Source organism: Numida meleagris, chromosome 3 (assembly GCF_002078875.1).
Source record: "Numida meleagris isolate 19003 breed g44 Domestic line chromosome 3, NumMel1.0, whole genome shotgun sequence".
NCBI lineage: Eukaryota > Metazoa > Chordata > Aves > Galliformes > Numididae > Numida > Numida meleagris.
The window spans coordinates 11,862,338-11,882,614 of NC_034411.1; the positions used below are offsets into that span (position 1 = coordinate 11,862,338).

At 40.4% G+C, this 20,277-nt stretch overlaps 1 long non-coding RNA gene across 2 annotated transcripts in view; it reads right to left on the reverse strand.

Moving 5' to 3' along the window:
- Positions 1–18,370, reverse strand: part of LOC110396899 — a 194,063-nt gene extending 175,693 nt beyond the window's left edge. For both annotated transcript variants that reach the window (XR_002437342.1, XR_002437343.1), the window contains exon 1: positions 15,756–18,370. This is a non-coding gene — a long non-coding RNA (uncharacterized LOC110396899). The remainder of the gene's footprint in view (positions 1–15,755) is intronic.

The window sequence follows — 20,277 nt, forward strand, 5'->3', positions numbered from 1 at the left end:
AATAAAGAAATTCCACCATCCATATCTGTGTCAAAGCTGGGCTTCAGGAGGGGCTGGCACACCCACAGCCACATTGATGCCATAGAAACACAGCTGTGGCATGTGATTGACAGCCCACAGCAAGGAGCATCACAGCCTCCACATTCTGTGTGCTCTTCCCCTCCTCAACCAGCATGAGGCATCAGATGCATTCACCAGCTTCAGGGTTCAGTGCCTAATAGCAGAGTTCAGTGCAGCAAGTGCCTAACTGCTTCAGCACATGCCATGACATGTCATCCTCTCAGCTGAGGCTCAGAAAGCTACAGAACTATTTTGGTAGCTATACAGTACATCACTTGACAGCTACATAGTTAAGCAACCATTTTGTTTTCTCACAAGCAGAAAAGCTGTCAGGGTGAGATTTATCCTGTTGTTTAACTGATGCTGGCTTAAGTTGCAGTCTTCTCTTGTCTGGTGTCTCTTATATCTTCTTTATTACAGGGGCTGCAAATCCCACATAGGTACTATAAGCAGCAAACATGAAGCCATACCAATCATCAAACAATCATCAATAAGTGCATTCCAAGGCTCCAGCATGGTGTGAGGCAGCTCAGGATGTTCCAGTTGGCAAGCATCTGGCATCACACCTCTTGCAAGAAAACTTCTCTCAGTGCTATGCACTGAAAAAAAAAAAGTTCCAGCCACTGTGTCAACAACAACATCGCTCATTAAGAGGAAACTGTGTGGGTTATTTTTAATATAATTACATCCTGGAAGAGACTGTGCCTTTGGAGTCTCATCACTGGATGTTGACACAGCCTTAAGGAGGAACAGCAAGAGCTGCTGGGATTTGTCTGATCATCTTGATAGCAGGAATAAGCAAAGTAATGACTGCTTAAAATGGTAGAAATTAGTACCTGCTAATTATGGTAGATAAATGTTTGTTGATTCCTTACATATCACCTGCTAGTAAAGGAGGCTTTTGTGATAGGTTGACTGTATTTTTTTCCTTTTGGAAAGAGTCCTTTCCTTCGCAAACTGAGCATTTAAGCAGCACATAGGAAGTTTTCCCTGCATCTTTCACATACACAGTACTTACAGCGATCAATTACATAACAGTCATTCAAAGGGAGAATTGTCTATGGGACTTCTTAACAGGCCTTGATTTAGTGCCATCACAATTAGTCCAAAATGAGTTTGGTCAATGAAGAAGAGCAGTAGACAAAAACAAGTGGGACTAGCTGAGGGGGACAAGAGCAAGCAGGCTATGAAATCAAGCCTGCATTAAGTCAAAGTCTCAAAGAGGTTGGGCTGAATGAAAATACTTCCATTTAACCAAAAATTGCTAGGCCTTTCCCATGAAATTTCTTGCAGAACCAGGGCAAAAATGAAACATTCCAAATTATTTGGAAGGAAAAAGAATGCTCTTTTCTTTTGATAAATGGGTGTATAGTGAGAAGTAAGATTGAAAAACCAGATGGCTGACTACTGCAGTGTCCTCTTTCCTCTGGTTCAATGGTGCCCACATGCACATACAAAAGAGAGAAAAGCAGACCTCTTTACAGATGCACACCACATTGGTGGAATACTCTTGGTAACTTCTGTCAGAGAAGAAATTTATCAAATTTATGCAAATGTGAAAGGAGTTTTGGTTTCAGTTTTCATTAACTAGCCCTTTTACATTTGATCAGCACTACCTTGGACATTACTGAATGCTTTGTGAACATATGGGCAAAGCAAAGCCTAAAAATCCAAAGGAGGATGCAGTCTGGCTTTCCAGGTACCTTGCACAGAGTCTGCCTTCCACACCAGAGGTTAATATTAAAGAAAGCACTGAGGCACATGAGATATACTAAGAGACAATGAAGGCCAACATCAATTAGTTTCCCATTACAAATAGTTTCCTTCAACTTGGTACCAACCCAACATGTACATCTTCCTTCCTGCACACATAATGGAAAAAAAAGATGTGTAGCATAAGAAAATTAAGGAAATATATACTTCTCCATTACTTCCTCCGTCCTTCTGACCTTTAATTATCTAATAAACCATACATAGATGTCTTCTTAAGATTGTCTTGCAGGACAGATGACTTCACTAAGTCTCGTACTGTCAAAAAATGGTTATCAGATAATTAACAGCTTACTCCTGAGCTGTGTCACACAACTTTAATAACCACCACTAGGAAGTGTGCTTCCAGAAAAATGGAGGTTTACAGCAAAGGACAAGCATCTCTCAGAAATACTGGCACAAGCTTTTTATGATGTACAAGAAATGTTATCACAAGTATCTATCCAAACAGGAGCCTAATATGCTGGGCATGGACAGTTTAAAGACATATAAGAAGGAAGTTCTTTTTTTAGAACATAAACATCATTAGTACAAATCATTTCGCAGTTTCTGTCTTCAGGTTTCTAATCTTAAATATTCTTCTCAATAATTCATCCTTCCATCCCTAAACTCTCTGCACCCTCACATCTCTAATTTCTCTCCTTGCCATCCCAACTAAAGATACATTCCTGTCATTTGAATCCTCCTCTTGAATACTTGGATCCACCCAGAGAAGACTGATTGTTAGTGATCACACCAACAGCCCTAGAACTGCACCATGCTCATTCTATAACGCACCAAAGAGAAAGCAGAAGTCAGTTATGGGCAGGATGTTCTCTTCAGCTGCATTACATAGGTCTTTTTAAAATCACAGCCTTAATTACAATGCTAACAGTTCTGTGGAAAAGAATAACACATTTTCAAAGAAGGAAACCACTACTACATGCATAAATTCTCTCCCTCAACAGGAAGGCCATAACACAACAGATTCAATATCTTAACAATCTCTTTTGCATAACTCTATGACACTAACAAGAAATAGTTCAGGCAATCCATCATTCAAAATTACTCATTAGATTATTTAAATCCATTTTCATCATCTGTCTTAAATCTGAGTCAGAGATCAAGTGAAAAATAGGCTATACTTTGTAGCCTAGAATGTCTTGAAAGCATTAGAGAGATACCAAGAAAGTAAGCAGTCTGTAGATAGAGTAGGCACCAAAATAAAGCACATATTAACCTGGGTAAATAGTCTTTTTTTATCAAAGTAACTCCTACAAATGTAAATAATTCCAAATGGTGTTTATCCAAGAGTCCAACACAGCTTCTAAATTACCACAGTCTTCTACATTTTCCCAAATCAATTTAAACTTAAGCACGTACAACTGTTGATCCATGTTGGAGGCGTATTACCATTTCCAAACAGAATCTTTCATTACCAGGAAGATGGTGCTGGGTTTCTGGGGAATGCTTTCTCTGCACATCAAGAGTAGATGAAAACACTGAATCCAAGTGCCACATGTACATATATTTATTCCCTGCATCCTGAAATCCTCAGCAGAACCATGGTGCTGAGAATGTCATCACAACATCAGCTACTTTAAGGCTATAGTTTACCATCTACTCTTCTTTGGGTCATTACTACTTCCACTGCAGATTCTTTGCTTCCTTGTTTTTGCAGCATACGTTGTCCCTGTGTTGATTACTTGCTTTGTAAATTGGCAAGACTCCTGTAAAACTTTAGGGTGCTAAAGCTCAGCAGATATTTATTGGAGAGCTGAAACTAAGCAGTAACCTGTCTACAAGTGACTATGCAAGAGGACAGCAACTTTATGGGTTGCTGGAAATGGCTGACAAATCAAAAAGCTAGCAGTAAACTGCAAGAGTAACTAATTTGAGAATTGACCAAAACCTCTCATGTCAAGAGCTCATGGCAATATAATCCCAGAAGTTCTTTTTTTTCCTTGGCTTTGAGTTTTCTTGCTATTTCTTCCCCACAGAACCAGTTGTATAAGCACTAGCCTTTGAACTCACTCTTCAGGCTGTTAACACAGCAATTAGCTTAAGCCCCCAGAGAGGTAGGTGAAAACTAGAAATTATTTGTTGGAGGGATTACATTATACTAGTAATAACAATAAAGGCTTCATTCCTTCCTTGTTTGTACATTGTTCTTTGTAGTATAAATGACCTAAGCAATAACCTATTTCATCAGACTCCACAAAGACGACCCCATTGCTCTGGTTCAAATTATTCATGCAGAATAACCTAGAATTGTTAACTGCAGCTTGCAACTGCAAATAAGTCAAAGAGCAAGAATCAGTACAACATATATCCACTATAATTTCAAGCCAAATTAACACTTCTGTACTGAATACACACTCTTCTTTCCACCTGACCTCAAGTATTATTTCCTGCCCTATCATATCCATTGATTCAGTGTTCCCCTACGCTTAATATTTCACTCATTTCTTTCACCCAGAGTCATGCTGAACCTTTCTGCCTGGCCCCAGCACTGATCTTGCTGGTATGGTTCCAGTCAGGGCATTCCACAGTAGCAGTGGGCCCCAGAGGAGGTTAAGGCAGTGCCTAGGAAACAGCCAGCTAAACCTACACATCCTCTGTTCACAGAGACTCGGTATTTATTTAGTTCGTTTGAAAAGAAATCTTTCCTTAAAAGGAATTGCAAAATCAATAGTTATCAAATGACAGTATTTCTCTACACATGTACACATAAATAGACACAGTATAAGTAAACAGAGCCAGAGCCCCATGTGCACTGGCAGACCCTTAATCATCCTAAACAGCCTCACCCTGGGTGAGGTGTAGTGAAGACCACCACATATGATATTCCGTTCAGAACTTGTCACCCTGCCCGCAAGGACTACTTTCTGTCCCCGGTCACCTCGTCGCATTTACACATCAGTATGATGAGCGGCAAAATGGCGTTTATCGTTAAAAGCTACAAAACTATATAGTATATCTTATCTTTTACTAGACTGTTCCAGAAGCTTACGCAGGCCCCTGGCCAATCATATTGAAAATCCCGCTCTGGCCACTCTCTTCCGAAAGGCCATACACGGAGTTGTTGTACACCTTGTTATGAAAACAAAGAAGGACAGCCTCTCCTTCTTACGACACGGGTTCAAGTAAAGTAGGTGAACCAATAGCAAGCATATGAGGAAGGACCTTCAGCGTTACAGCCCGAGTACTCAGTAACATGCCTACTACAGTGAGGTTGACAACCAAGCCTTTGTCTGCAGGCACAGGATCACAGAATGGCTTGGGTTGGAAGAAGCCCTAAATCCCACCTAGTTCAAAGCCCCCTGCCACAGGCAGTGCTGCTGCTTGCCGGATCAGGATGCCCAGGGCACCATCCAACATGGCCTTGAGCACTACCAGGGATGGGACACCCATGGGCACCTATGCCCATTGCCTCCCTACACTCTCAGGTAAATAATTTCCTCTACAAACCAATCTAAATCTTGCCCACTTAAGTTTGAAACCATTCCTCCTTATCCTCTCACAACAGACCCTGCTAACGAGTCTGTTCTCTTCTTTCTTATAACCCCACTTTAGATATTAAAAGGCCACTATCAGGTCTCCTCAGAGCCTTCTCTTCTCAAGGCTGAATAGCCCCAGCTCCCTCAGTCCATCTTCATAGGAGAGGTTCTCCAGAAGCTCTTGTTAAGTTCACGCCACATCCTTACTCCTTGCCTGAGTTGTGTTTCTGCTGTATCTGTCTCTAGCCCCATCTCCTTGGACCTATGTTGTAATCTGTAAGGACAGGCAGCAGCAGATATAGGTGCTTTAAACCCAAGAACAGTTGCAGTCACAATCCAGTAATAAAAAAAGGAATCACCTCTTTCTGAGGATTAGGGCTCACTGAGCCTCTTTTATAGTGTTATCTCCAAGTAGAGATGCTTCCCTTCTGGCTGCCAGCCCTTAAACAAGGTCAGGGAGGGGTGGACTGAGGGAATTGTTTGCACCTGTGCCCCCAGAGCTGGCTACACCCTTTCATCAGGTGGTCAATTACTGGTTCAGCCAATGACCTAACAGTTTCCATACATAGTCATACATCCATGTGTGGTAGTACATTTATTTCCCCTTTCCACATACCACTGATCAAGTTCCTGGCCTCACCTGCTAAGACATGCCCTGGTGTGGTTTCCCTACCTTGCGCAGTACAGCAAGTATAGCAGTATCTGTAGCCTAATGAAAAAATGGTCTTTACCTTAGTTTTCAGTGGTTCAGTCAGCTGATTATTTAAGCTTAACCATGGTTTTTACATATATCATTAGGAAAAGTCAGAAGGAAAGCTAATGAGGCACAGCTGCTAGCAAGACCTCCTTCCAGGCGCAAAGGGAAAAAATGACCCACTGAAAATTATTTTAGTGGTGATTAACTGAAACTTCAGTGACTGGACTCTTGTCTCTCTATTTTCTATGCATTGTGAATATCTACAAATCTTAAGGTGAGGATTTGCCTACTTTCCAACAGACCATATCTGCACAAGCACTAGTTCAATCATAGTTGGGATACTGCCATGTTGATGGCAAAGCTAATTAAAATAAGCAGGGATAAAAGCAGAATTGAGTTGGCAATGCATTGTAGATAACACCGCACCTTCTTCCCCTGGGAACAGGTGGAGTGCGGCATTAAATAAGAACCTTGTCACCCACATTCTGACCTACATGCCAGTCGCATTCCCTACTTCTCAGGCCAGGACCAATTCTTAGCCTCCAGTTTCAGAACAGTCCACCTCTTGAAGGTATTAGGTATTAAAGAGAAAGTTACAATAAAAAAAACAGGCAGAAGTTTAAGTCAGATTATTCAGGTTACAAGTAAGGCATTTTTCACAGTGAAAGTAATTATCCACAAGAAAAGTTTATCTCAAGGAATGGTCTAAATTAAAACTAGCACCTGAAAGCAGTGCACTTTCTGAATGACAAGTTTAGCTGAAGTAAGTTACTGAGTTCCAGATGCAACAGGGAGAAACTGATGGAAGGGAAGAGTAAATGAGGTGGTCAACAGTTATCATTAAACAAAATACATTCCTCCCTTGTAAGACTTAGATGTAGCAGCTGTAGTACAGAAACCAAAAGTTTCTCCAGAGTTTTGCAGATAATTTTAACAAGTGAGAACCACAGAAGTTACATAAAGAATTCTGGATGATTATATTAGGGCCAGCAGGTTTCCTGACACTAACAGAGTCCCTGGAAACATGAAATGAGTACTGGAGTAAAAATTCAGAGGGTAGTTTGGAGATTAGATATTAGACCTCATCTCTCACTGAGAACAACTTATGTGCCCATCCCACTTTCAAGGGTCTCAAACAAAATGGAAAAAGCCTGGAGGAATAAAAGGCTAAGAGGTTCATGAGATCAGCTAGAATCAGAGGAGGAGTTTTTAATCAATGTTTGTCTCTCCATTATTTAAGCAAATTAAAGATTTACTACAACATCTTCTCATGCCAATCATTAAAGATGCCCCAGAGCAAATAGGCCAGAGACAATGATACAGAAACCATCCTATTTCCACTACAGAAATACAGAGCTACAAGAAAACGTAGCATAGGAGACACAGATTCATGCTGCCATACCAACCTTCCAGGGGAAATTTTCTTCCTTACTTCATTCCTTGGGGGTTTTTTGGTGGTGGCTGGTTTCATTCTTCTGAGTTTTTGGGGTTTTTTCCTCTTCTCCTCTGTTAAGCTTTGCAAAAGACCAGCTTAGCTGGCCCAGATTGCCCTTTTGCCTCGGGCTGGGGAAGCCTGTGATCAGAGGAGAGCCCAGCACAGCACTGCTGCCACAGGGTCTTGAGGAGGCTGTGCCAGAGCCACCAGCTGGGCTAGCCTTGGTCTGGCAACCAGGATACTACAAAATCCCTTCTGCCTTCAGTTTATCCTTTCTCTCCCTCTTTTCTCACCTGTTTCTCATTTGGCTCTAAACAGATGAGATTGTAAAGTCTGCTCCTCAGTACCTCCACAGACAAAGGTTACCCATAGCCACCCCTAATTCCCAGGCTTCAAAAATGTGACAAGACATTCCCCTCCTACTACTTATAAAAATTGTTTAAAGCCAGGGGATATCTATAAAACATTACTCAGTACTTCTACTTCCAGGCACTCCAGTTTTTGTTATTCCTTTTTCAATTGCTAATAAAAGATTTAAAATTACTTCAATGCAAGCATGAAAAAGCATTTTCATGGGCAGAAGCCATGGGACCAGGCTAACACATCCTCTCGTCACATCCTAAGCCATGCTTTACTGTCATGGACCCAACCTCATAGACAAATAGGGCCATCCTCCCAGGCACAGGGTTGCTGACTGGCATGCACCCACCTAGTTCTTGCAGCAGCTTATCTACATAACTGTTTGTCACTTATCTCCTGGCACGCCTTTGTTTTAGAGGTAGGTTACTAATAAAAGTATTAAGAAGCAAGAAGTTTCAAAGTCTTTCAAATGTACTTAGTAGAGCTAAGCAAAGTGGCACATACAGGACTGCCTGTCCATGCTCAGAAGCAGTTTTTATTCTTTTATATAATTATTAATATTTATTTTCATTAACCATTGTACTAAGCCCAGGTATCTACCGAAAGTCCATTTTCATGCCAGTTGCAAAGTCCACAGCTCACGCAGTCAGCATCCTCATTCAATAAGCAAAACTCTTCCGTTCTCCAAAAAAAAAAAAAAAAAAAGAGCCAGAGCCAGTTGGTCTGAACTTTAAACTCAGGACACCAGCAGCTGCTTTGCAAACAACTGAGAAAGCAGGATCTGCTCTGAAGAGGTCCAGAGCACTTTCAAACCCATTCAAGAAAAGCACATCAAACAAGCTTCAGAGCTTGGGAGACAAAGAAAGTGTAATTGTTTTGAAATGCATTGAAAGAAAAACATCTGAGACATAAGGTAACTTAAATATCTAATTCCAAACTCATTTGAGAAAACTAAGTTTTAACAACTTAGTGCTAATCAGCTTTGAGAAGAATCAGTCTTCTCTGGAGTGTACCCCAGCTTAGAAATTCAGAACAATAAAGTCACTAGTGGAAGACCTTGGCATGAGTCTCCTCTGTGTCCCCCTGTAATGCGACAGAAAGTACAGCAGTAATAGCTGAGTGGCACAATCCTACGCTGCAGCAAATGAGAACAAGCCTAAAGGCACCAGCTATGGACACAAACAAAGGAGGACTGCTTACCTTTGGAATGCCCTCCAGTAGGAAGGAATCTCCAGAGAGACCCCCTTACCTCAACAGCCAACCCTTAAATGAGGTCTGGGAAAGCATGGATCCTGGCTCCACCCCTTCTGATCACTCAGGAACATTGCTTGCACCTGTGCTCCCCTGGGTTGGCCCTGCCTTCCCACCAGGTGCTCAATCACTGGTTCACGCCATGACTTGCATTTCCACTGCACTCCCAAAGCTACATATCAGCTTGCCATTGCATACTGGGGCTGGAAACCATGTTCTACATTCATGGCTTAGTTGTGTTTCTTGAAGTTACACCCTGATCTCAAACACATATCACAAATCCTCTTAAAATAAGAGGTGAAAAATAACATCAATATTGTGACTGAAATGAAAGCTGTCATGTTTTAGCCTTACGATATCTGTAAGGAGAGCCCTGATAGATCTGTGCTCCTAATTTGCTGTCACTGACTATTCCAAAACAAGTATTGCTGTTCGCATGTCTGTCACCTTTGACAGACTTGCAGCTGGAGACTGCTGTATTCAGGCTACAAGCCCACCTACCAGTTGAATGATTTTTCTTCCTTCTGTAGTGGTACGTATGCTTTCTAGACTTTTCCCCACAAGTATTTCAGTATAAGCAATCATTTTATTACATGCAGCAGACACTGCATCAGGCAAAACCAAATCTATGTTTTCCAGGCAGCAGGAACACAAGCCCACATTTTGTAGTTTGCCTGTACTTCAAGTTTTCAGCTTGAAGATGAGAAAAGCATTTTAAAACAAATCAGTTTACATCCAGTTGTCTAGAAACCCAGTGTGATCTAAGGAGAGGAACAAATCAGCAAGAGAAAGCAGGTGGCAGCTGTGGAGGGATAACTCTCACAGGACTCCAAGATAAACAGCAAGGATCACGGTCACAGCGGGCTTTCATCTCCATCCTTGCTCCCAACAGAGGCAGCAACCCAGGGCGCCTGGACACAGAGGGGAATACAGGAAGAAACTGTGCCTCTTAATCCCGTAAGGCCAAGCATGGATTTTCGGGAAGAAAAAAAGCCTGCAAGCGCTCTTAACCCTCCAAGCCCCGCTCCGCAGAACGGGGACTGGTGCGAGCTGCCTCTGGGGCTTTCATCAGCGCTTCACTGCCTGCCGAGGACTTCACTGCTGGGCTGAAAGCACCACCTAGCGTATGCTGCGTCTCGTCTCGTTTCTAAACGTGGTTTGAATTGCGTGGGGACAGACGCCCAGGCAGCAATTCCAGAGCAGAAGGAACGATTCAAGGCCCAATTCTCAGTTCCCTTCTGATTCAAGGTTACTCCTCTACAGGACTGACCACCAACAATGCACTCTGCGTTGTTTTACCATTACAAAATCAAAGCAGTAGAATTCAGACCCCAGGGGGTACACAGGCAGACTCAGAGCTTAATTAACAGTAGATTACAAGGTTGCTACGAAGCAAGAATTTTGGTACTATTGTATACTATAATTTTAATAATCTAATTAAAACAGTTTGGTGCTCAGCAGAAATAATGATAATGATTAGAGAACATAAATCTCTTGCTACATAAGCTTACATACCTTTATTTTCAGAGAGTAGTTACAAGGGCTGCTCCAAAAGTAATGCCTCCTATTTTGTTATGTTGGCCTACTACATCAGAGGTGGATGCTGGAGGGATGACAGTAAAGGTTGAACCTTGCCACCAATATTCCGTTGGATTTTGTTGCCATGCAACCGATGGCAGTGGGGGGGGGTCTGTCTGACAGAATGGCATCTGACAATAAAGTGCACATGAAGCCAAAGTCTGTAATTAAATTCCTTCAGGAGGAAAAAATGCCCCCAGTGACATTCACTGATGCTGCTGAATGTTTCTGGAGACCAAACAGATGTGAGCACAGTGAGGTGGTGGGTGGTGCATTTCAGAAGCAGCAACAGTGGGTCACCTCCCCAGTGCAGATTTGTATGAGCATAGCATGCAGGCCCTTGTTCATTGCTGGTGAAAATGCACAGCTAGTGGTGGTGACTATGCTGAAAAAAGAGTTTTTTGTAGCTGATAATTTGCTCTATCAAGTAGTGTTATTGTGCTCTTGTATCTGTTGTTGTTTCTGTGGAGAAAAATAGGGGACATTACTTTCAGAGTGGCTTATGTATAAATAACATGCTTCCTTCTAAGGGCTCTGATAGTGGTTTTTTTTTAACTTATGTGCAGCTGAATCCTACTCAAGCATGTTTTTATAATCATTTTCAGGTAAACTATGATTTATAGACAACACCTAATACTCTAGCCACTAAACATAATTCAACTTGAAAATTGAATTTAAACTTTTGTTTTAATAGTACATTACATCCCTATACAACAACCACAAACTTAGTCAGCCATTTCATCTGTATTATTCTTAACTGTACATCATTATCGTAGGTACAATGTCATTTAGTTAGAGATGCAATGAAACTTGTTGAACCTCTCCTCCTTTCAAATGTTTAACTTTATTGACCTTGCCCAGTTATTGTGAAATGTACATTGTTAGTTTAACGTTTCCAACAATGAGCAGTTAAAATTTGCAATCAATTCTAAGACATGGCTTAGAGAAGAAATTATCAAAAGGAACAGAACTCATGATCTCTGGCATGACTGCGTTGGAGCAACCAACACACTATAAATAATAGCATGTCTCAGCTGCACACATACTCTGTGCTGGAAGTTAACTATAACATAATTTCACTGTCTAACACAGGTTAACAAAAATGCAATCAACCTAAGCCAAGTTTTCCAAGACATCAGCCTTAATCCCCTAGCAGCGTTTTCTGGGCCCTGACAGTCTCCTTCCTGTTCAACAGGGTTGGGCACACTGATTGACATACTCCAACTGAGGACAAGATACATTCCTCCCTGCTCTCATCTCTGCTCAGACACATTGCACCTCCACATCACTAGATGAGCTAGTAATGTAACAAGAAGAAAGCCCACAAGGCAAGCACAAAGCCCATATTTTTTTATACTTCAGTCTAATTGGTGGAACCATCACTCACAGCAAGTTCTAAAAGGGGGCTAAATCACATTTGGATTAATACAGATCAGAATATACCATAAGAACCACACCTCAGACTAAGTGGTCTGTCAGAAAAAATTTCAGGTTGGTCCTAACTTGTTTTTTTGCGTCTTAAGACATTTGACTTCAGTGTGATTTAAATATCTGAAAGTACCTCGTTCCTTTAAACATGATAAAACACTACCTGCAAGAGTTGCAAAAATGTTAACATCACATTTTAAAACTAGGAGACTTGTAACAAAAGGGGAGAATTTTAGATGGTCTATTAAGTATGCCAAATTTAGCAATAGTACATGAAGACTGCGGTAATCAAATTTAATGGATATTATCTATTAATAAATGAGCAAGCATCAATACTGGCAAAAGCAAGCATGACCCTGGATAGTATATAGGACACAGCTGCATTTGCAAACAGACAAGAATTATTTTGTTCTATCCCACTTGTACGAAGATGGTCATCAAACAGAAACTGGGTATTGCGGTTGTCCAGGTACTGCCTGAAGTATATTACCATCCCTTTCTTGCCACAGCGTTTTCTCTTTACTGCCCTCAGCAGCAGAGAAGTAGTTTTGACTCAAAATTTGGCGAAGTGACACAAGATAACATCTTTTCTGCCAGAAGACACTCTGCAGACTCCTATTGTACTAGTAGGCCATGAGAACTATTAGATGAACCGAAGTCCACGACCCTGTGCACAGCACATCTTGCATTTCTTGCACTCACATTCATTATCACTTTCTATTCTTAAGGCTCAGAAATGCATGGTTCAACAAAATAGACTCTTCCTCTATTTAAGTGCTATCTGAACTTTGCTAAGTATTGTATAGGAAGAAAGCTTCATTTTACCTGTTTGCCATGCAAACTTTCTTGGCTATAGCTGCTCCAACTGACTACCAGTTAAAAAAACATATCATAAGGACACTGTACGAACAGAGCCAGAGCATTACTGCTCACAGCCTACGTTTCTGTAAGGGCCCAAGTATGACACATGGCTTGTTGTAAGAAGCCCTCCCGCTGAGACACAAGGTTCAGAAAGGACCCCCTTGCTTTCCACATTCTTTCTCAGAGAGAAGCCTAGGTGTGTCTAGATCAAGCTTTAGTCCCAGACCTCATCAACAGGTTTATTAACATAGTAACTTATTACAATCAACATTTGCCTGTCAGAGTGCCCTTAAGGGCTTCCACCAAAATAGATCTACAATCACTTACCAATCACTTCACCCACATCAGCACTTCATACTGAAATTGGTTTATACAGTCAAAAACTTTTTTTTAATTGAGGTAACAGTTAACAGATTTGGGATTACCATTAATAAATGCACTAGGTGCATTAGCACTAAATACTGAGATATTGAGCCAGTAATTTGTTAGCTATTTCCCCAGACATCATCTACAAAGTAATGGAGACATAACATCTTACCATAAGAGGTGGCCTTATTAAGGGAAGGAGGAGACTGAGCCAAACCCGTTAACGAAACACATTCTCTCCCCCACCCCCAACAAAGTAAGTAGGGGGGAGACAGATTTATACTCTTAATGAAGTAGAATTGAGTCAAGCGTGCTGACAGCCATTTGACAAGGCTTGTTGTGTTGTCAGTTTAGGGAGTGTTAAGGCCAAAATTCATTACAGAGACATGGTTACTTCACCTTTACTGAAATGATATCATCAGTAAAACAACATTGGGCTGTGAGGCCTCTGCCCCCTCCCAGGCACCATTCAGTCACTGTAGTCAGCTGGCTTTAGAAAAAGCGTGTATCTCCACATCTTTCATGTACTTTCACTAGATAAGCAAGTCACGCAGCTCCTATCTTTGTTCAAACATGATGCAAGATGTGCACATTTATTAAATCATATTCTTACTCAAACTGCAATCCTCTGCTGATTTAGTCATTCTTTCTCTTGACACAGCAAGCCTGCTGATTTCCTATCCATCATGGATTAGGGAAAATCCTGAAATATCCTCACCTGGCACTTCAAGTGTGTAAATGTTATCTCTTTATCTGATCTACCAAACTGCTTGAATAATTTTGCAGACAAGCATACATATAGGGGCTTCTGAACAAATTAGCATTAAGGGCCAGTAGGCTTAAAGCAATAAGAGACACTACACAGCATTGAGATTTTAGCTTTGTAGCAATCAGAAGAACCAACACAAGGGAAAAGGTGTTACAAAAGAGGTGGAAGGACCAGCATGAGAGAAAGGTGCTACAAAGGAAAGGAAATAGATTTCTATAAAGCCTTCTGGATTCCAGAATTACTGTTTATGTGCCTAACTTCATAGCATGTGGAGAGCTAGTTGTGTCTCAGATCCACAAACCTGATGAATGAGTAAATCTTGACTGGCCAATATGACAGGCAAAGGAGGCATACATTATCTCTTGGCAGGAGAGAAGCATGCATCCCTGTTCTGAATCCACAGCAATGACTCCTTTACTTAAGACAGGCCATTATCTGCATCTATCTGAAATGTAAGATTGGCATGTTCCTTCTTTGCCTGAGGTGATCCAGCTCATATCCCCAATCTACTTTTGTAGCACGCTAAAATATTTGTAGGAACTCTCCTCTAAACCTTTCTCTTCCTCTCAGGAGGTACAGATCTCCCACTCACCACATGCTGAACTAGGTATGCTGTGCTCATGGGCACCTACAGCAAACAGAAGTACTCCCAGAGAAAATCCTCTAAACTAGATAATGTCTGTAATAAAAGTGTACATATAATATTAGTCATAATAATATTTCCATTCCTTACACTTGAATGGACATAACACATCTGCAGATATGAACTGTATCTATTATCAGTTGATTACATGATGTTACACGTTCCTAGAGCTAGCTGGATTTTTCCATCGGAAATCCAGAATACAATGTTTATTTCAAGTGAGTGCTGATTATCTTCTTGCAGGGTAGCTGGCATTAGTATTGTCACAGTCTAGTCTGCCTACTGTGCGTTTCTACCATTTCTTTTGTTTTTTTAGTGAAATTTGTTTTTCCAATTTGTCATCCTTGAAAATACTTGTTCACCAGTGTATATCTGCCAAAAAGCACTGACGTGAATAAGTGTGGTTGTGAAGCAAGGGAGGCTTTTCTCTTGTAAGACAGGGCTTACAGAAGTCCAGTGAAGAGACACGATCAAAATTATCTTTGAGTTGAATGTCTGATTGCAACTCTATACCTTACACTTCAAAACTCACAAGTGATGTATTTACACTGACTAAAAATTGAGTTGTAAATACAGTAAATAATGATGGTATTTTCAGGGATCTTGAAACCTATTCTCAAATTCCTGTATCAAAACAGAAAGCACAGCTGCATAGTTCTCACTTTCCATAGGAATATGTTTAGCCAACATATCAAAATACGTTAAATTATTTGCCATAACTTGAGTTTGTTATAATTTAAAGCTCATTTCAAGCGCTGTTATCACTTGAAACATGGTATGGATAGGTTGATTTTTCACCTCTAATATGAACATCTAATTCATTTAAAAGAGTGGTTAAATTCATCAGAAGTGCTAAATCTGTGAACCATTTTTAATCTTTAAGGTCTGGCACAAACTTTCCTTTGATTCCATTAACCACTGGATTTCATCTCTCAGATCATGAAATCTTTTTAGCACTTTGCCCTGACTTAGCCACCTTACTTCAGAAAATGGCATCCTCATAATCAGCATCCATACTTCTAAGGAAATATTATAAATAATCACTGCATTTTACTCACCAATCTGTGAGTGGCAGGTACAGGAGGCAGAGTTGACTCTGAAATGCACCCTCCCCTCCACGGTGTTCCATTGTCACCTAGCAGTCCAGCACACTCAAGCTACGCACAATTGGCTCATTGTGACAGCATGCTCCCCCTGCCTCTCTTGCTGCCCTCTTTCCTTATCTCAGCTCCCTCCTTCAGCCTGGCCTTGCAAACAAGACCTCATACAGGACTAATAACATTCTCACTAAAACAGATTAACAACCACAAATCTGTCTCAAACTGCTGTCTGAATTATCTGATAGCAGACACCTGGTTCAACAGCTGAGGACCAGTTGAGCATGTGCCTAGAAAGCAACCTATGATTGAGTCAATCATCTTACCCCATAAATAATAAGCATCCCAAGAGCCCCTTCAGGCTCTCCTGTACTGCAGTGGGCTGCATGGTAGGATCTTTCCTTGAGTAGTGACAACTCTTGAGATTATACCTGCATAGATATCCCCTAAATCTTGACATCAAGATGCCTTGCTAATACAGATCCTCAGTAAGTGCAAGAACTCCTTGAAGATGAGCTAGCAGAACTGTGATAGCTCCTTAAGGACTCTCCAATGACTCTAGGACTCTAAGATGTCTCCATGATGATCTTCTGATGACTAGTTGGTGCACTGCATGCAAAATGCGTGACAACATCATGACTCTTAAATCATTCTGTGACAACTCTGATACTGTGACTACTCTGTGATGACTCGATGTCTCTATGACAGCTCCATGGCAACTCTGAAATCACTTGGTGATGACTCTATAATGACACCACAATGAATCCATGAATTCTTGGTGCTGATTCCAGCACAACTCCTTCATAACCTCATGATGGCTCTGTGAAGACTCCACGAGGAATCTGTCATAACTCTGAGCTCTCAGATTCTGCGTTGACTACGTGACAACACTGAGGCTTCCAAAGGCATTTGTTGTCTTTGATATTAAATCAGTCATAACTTAAACAATTACATTTACATTAGGATTTTTCTTTTCCCTGAAGTGTTATTTTGACTTTTCCCTGCAGCCCATTGTTTGGAAAATTCAGTTTCAGAATGCATGGGTTGTAAATGTACTTATTTACTGCTTGGATCTGGATGAGGAGCATTGTTTCTAAAAAGAGCTGTGAATATTTTAAGTAATTGCTTAGGAGGGGTCGTAACAAGACCAGCAGAAGAACAAAACTATTGTTATTTTGTCTTTTCTTTGACTCTCTGCTGTTATGTTTGCCCTTTCTCCTGAAGCAAGGTTTGACACCCTGATGGGCTCCTCTGGGTAACTAACATAAATATGATGTTGAAATGTTATCTCAGGGACTGAATGGTGGAACCAAATTCTGTCTGGTTGTCCCCTCTGATCGTGAATAGCTCGCTGTATTTAGCACCCATGGTTTGTTTTGTTTCTTGTCTGGGTCTTTTGGAGGACTGTGTTTAGAAAGGTCTCAGAGGAAAAAAGAGACTGCTAAGAAGCAGATGGATAAGAGAAAAGAAAGAAAAGTTGTAAGCAAGGAATACAAGGGATGGGGGAAGAAAAGAACTTGCAAGGATAAGAGAACCACCACCAGATTTCCGTGGTTTACTATTTATGCTGACCATAAAGGATTGATTAAAGTAAAGGGAAAACGTGGGGCGTTTCCTCTGGCTCCGATTTAGTGTGAGGTATTCACGAATACTGCTGCATGGTCCGTCCTACAGCCTCTGCTTAGCAGCCGATCTGTCAGGTCAAGAGCTACCAGGAGAGGGCAGCACAGCCTTAAATATGTTAAGAGCTGATGTTAAAGTGTTTGGGAAACCACGACTGACACACGGTTCGTTACGGAATACCAGGCAATATATTGACAAATAGAGTTTGCTGGCAGGCACCTCGCTGGAAGAAATATCTTAATAGGAATAGAAAATAAAGATTTTAAAAACAGAAGGAGACAGAATGTAGTATTTCAGCTGTGCTTTTCTACTCGCCTGCTGAAGAGGCATGAAGAGCGTGGCATTAGGTAGTGTGAGCCTAATTATAGCTTTGTAGCAGCTCATTTAGTCACTCTGTATATCGTTCAAAGATCGTTATACATTTACAAGATAAGAAAACTTCGTTTAAAGATGCATAAATGAGGAAGAATGGGTAGTAAGTACCCTGCCCAGTGTGCCATGTGGCATCAGGAAGCATTTGGATTGCCATGCTCACGGGCTAACCATTGGACCACGTCAAGCCTGTCCTTTGTAGGTGTGCAGAGCACTGTTTTAATGGCACATGGCTTTCCAAGGTGTACCTGGCAGACCACAATTGCTGATTCAGCTTCAGATGGAAGATCAATGTCCTGCTCTAGTGCATCGCTTGAAATCAACTTATTTGTTTACATACATATTGGGACTTTGTAAACTTTAGCAAAGATACAATAGCTGTGGTTACATCAATGGAAACTCTAGTATGCTGGCTTCTAATAGAGGACAATGTTTAGTTTGTTAACTTGTATTTTACTTCTCCAATTGTAATTTCAGAGGCAATTGTGGAATAATAAACTTATTTAGGTAGAGCTTCTTGGTGACACAACTTCAAAGCCATGCAGTGTGTAAAATCACATGGCAGAAAATTCACACATATAATAAAGATATAGCATATATATTAGTTGGAATCTTGGCTCTACTTCCTTTCTGTCATCATGTTATGCATACTTCAGTGAAGAGAAATTCTCATTAGAGCTGATGGGTTCTGCCAGCAGATAACTAAATCTGCAGAGCCATCCTGCATTTGCTGCACTGAACTTTTAAAATGATAGAGAAGTGCCATTGAAGAAGAAAGTAGTAGTACACTAGTTTCAAAGGGAGTCATTTTTTGTTAATATTTTGCAGTGTACGTGAATCACAGCAATTCTTATTTCCTAGACAATGTTTTAATATATTTGTTCCATTTCAAAAATATAGAATGAGAAAACTGGGTTCTCATTTGCTCAAGTTTGACAGCATTTCACCACCTATATCAATCATTTGATGTCTCCATGGGAATTATCAATAGAATAACAATAATGAAAGAAGTATAGGTATCTTGGAGATGACTGTGTGGGAAGAATGGGAATGAGAACACTAAATACATGTAAATCTGCATAGACTACTAAACAACTGACACACTAACTGGATTTGGATGTGAGTTTGGAAATACAGAGCTGAGCAACTGCCTGACTTTTTATCAACAGATATTTCAAGTAACATTTTCTAGTTGTAAAATCATTTTTTGTCCACTATCCTGTTTAAATACAAAGTCATGCTGATTACACAGCATTTTCAGGGAGACGCTGAAATTGATATGGTTTGATACTGGCTGTTTTTTAATTTATTGTAATAACTTCATATTATTTAATTTCACTGGCAGTACTGGAGCAAATGAATCATTATTGATGTTGTCATGTAACTGAAGGATTCATAATACTGAGGATAACCAAAATATGCTACTTAATGGATTTTTAAATTAATACTGCCAGCTGCTTTTCAGAACTGAGTGAAACTTCTCACCTTTTCTAGTCCAATAAGCAGAGGTTGCATCTGATGATTTAAAAACAACTTTCTATCAGCCACCACATCATGGTGAAAACTAAAAATATTCTGAAAGGAAAACTTAATAGTAATAACAATGTATAAGAAAGATCTGAAACAATGGTATCTTGAGTTTTCTGCTTTAGGGGAACATTTCTGTTCTGAGTATTCCAAATCAGAATGAAAATAATATACCCCAGAAAACAGAAAATCTGTATATTGATGAACTATAACCACCAAATGAGTGAGTAATCTTTTCCTCCCAAGTCCTCAGGTTTTCAGCATGAAATTTACCTACAATCATTTTCAAGGAGATGTGGGAGGAAATGCATAAATGCCAAGAATGTTTGTCCAGGGAAATGACACACCAGCCTTTTCCCAACATGTGGTTATTCATGAGGGGTTGACAAATCTTCTTTTGGAGTTATTAAGCACGAAGATCTCTGTTCTGAGGGGATTTGATAAGAGCAGTTTTTTTTTCATGTAGGGAACTTTGGGCTGAAGACTAGCACAGACAGCAGCAGAGACAGGAGGAAAGTTATCTGCTTTTCCTAGTCTGTGTGCCTCTCCAGATTTCTTTTTAGATGATCTCCAGTGCATTAGATCAAATGTATAAACTCAAAGAGGTCAAACAATCTCTCTGTGAATAAGCAGAGGTGTGGAGGAGGCTGTGGAATTCAGCTAGCTGGCACTAACCTGAACTTAATCAAGATCAGATTGCAATGTCAGTCTGATTAAACATGGGCCTAAAAATCTTTTGGCAATTTGAAGTTAAATTCTCATTTAATTTATTCTGATGTAGATGTATAGATGTCAGCAGGGATTATTTTTTCTGCAGTGTTATTTTCCTTAATTCAAAGTGCCTCTTTGCTATCATAAAATGTCTTTGCAACATTTAAATGGAAAACATTTTAATCTCTGAGAATAGTACTGAAATCAGCCAAGGATAAGTAAACCCTGTGATTTCTATTTTTGCAGCAGT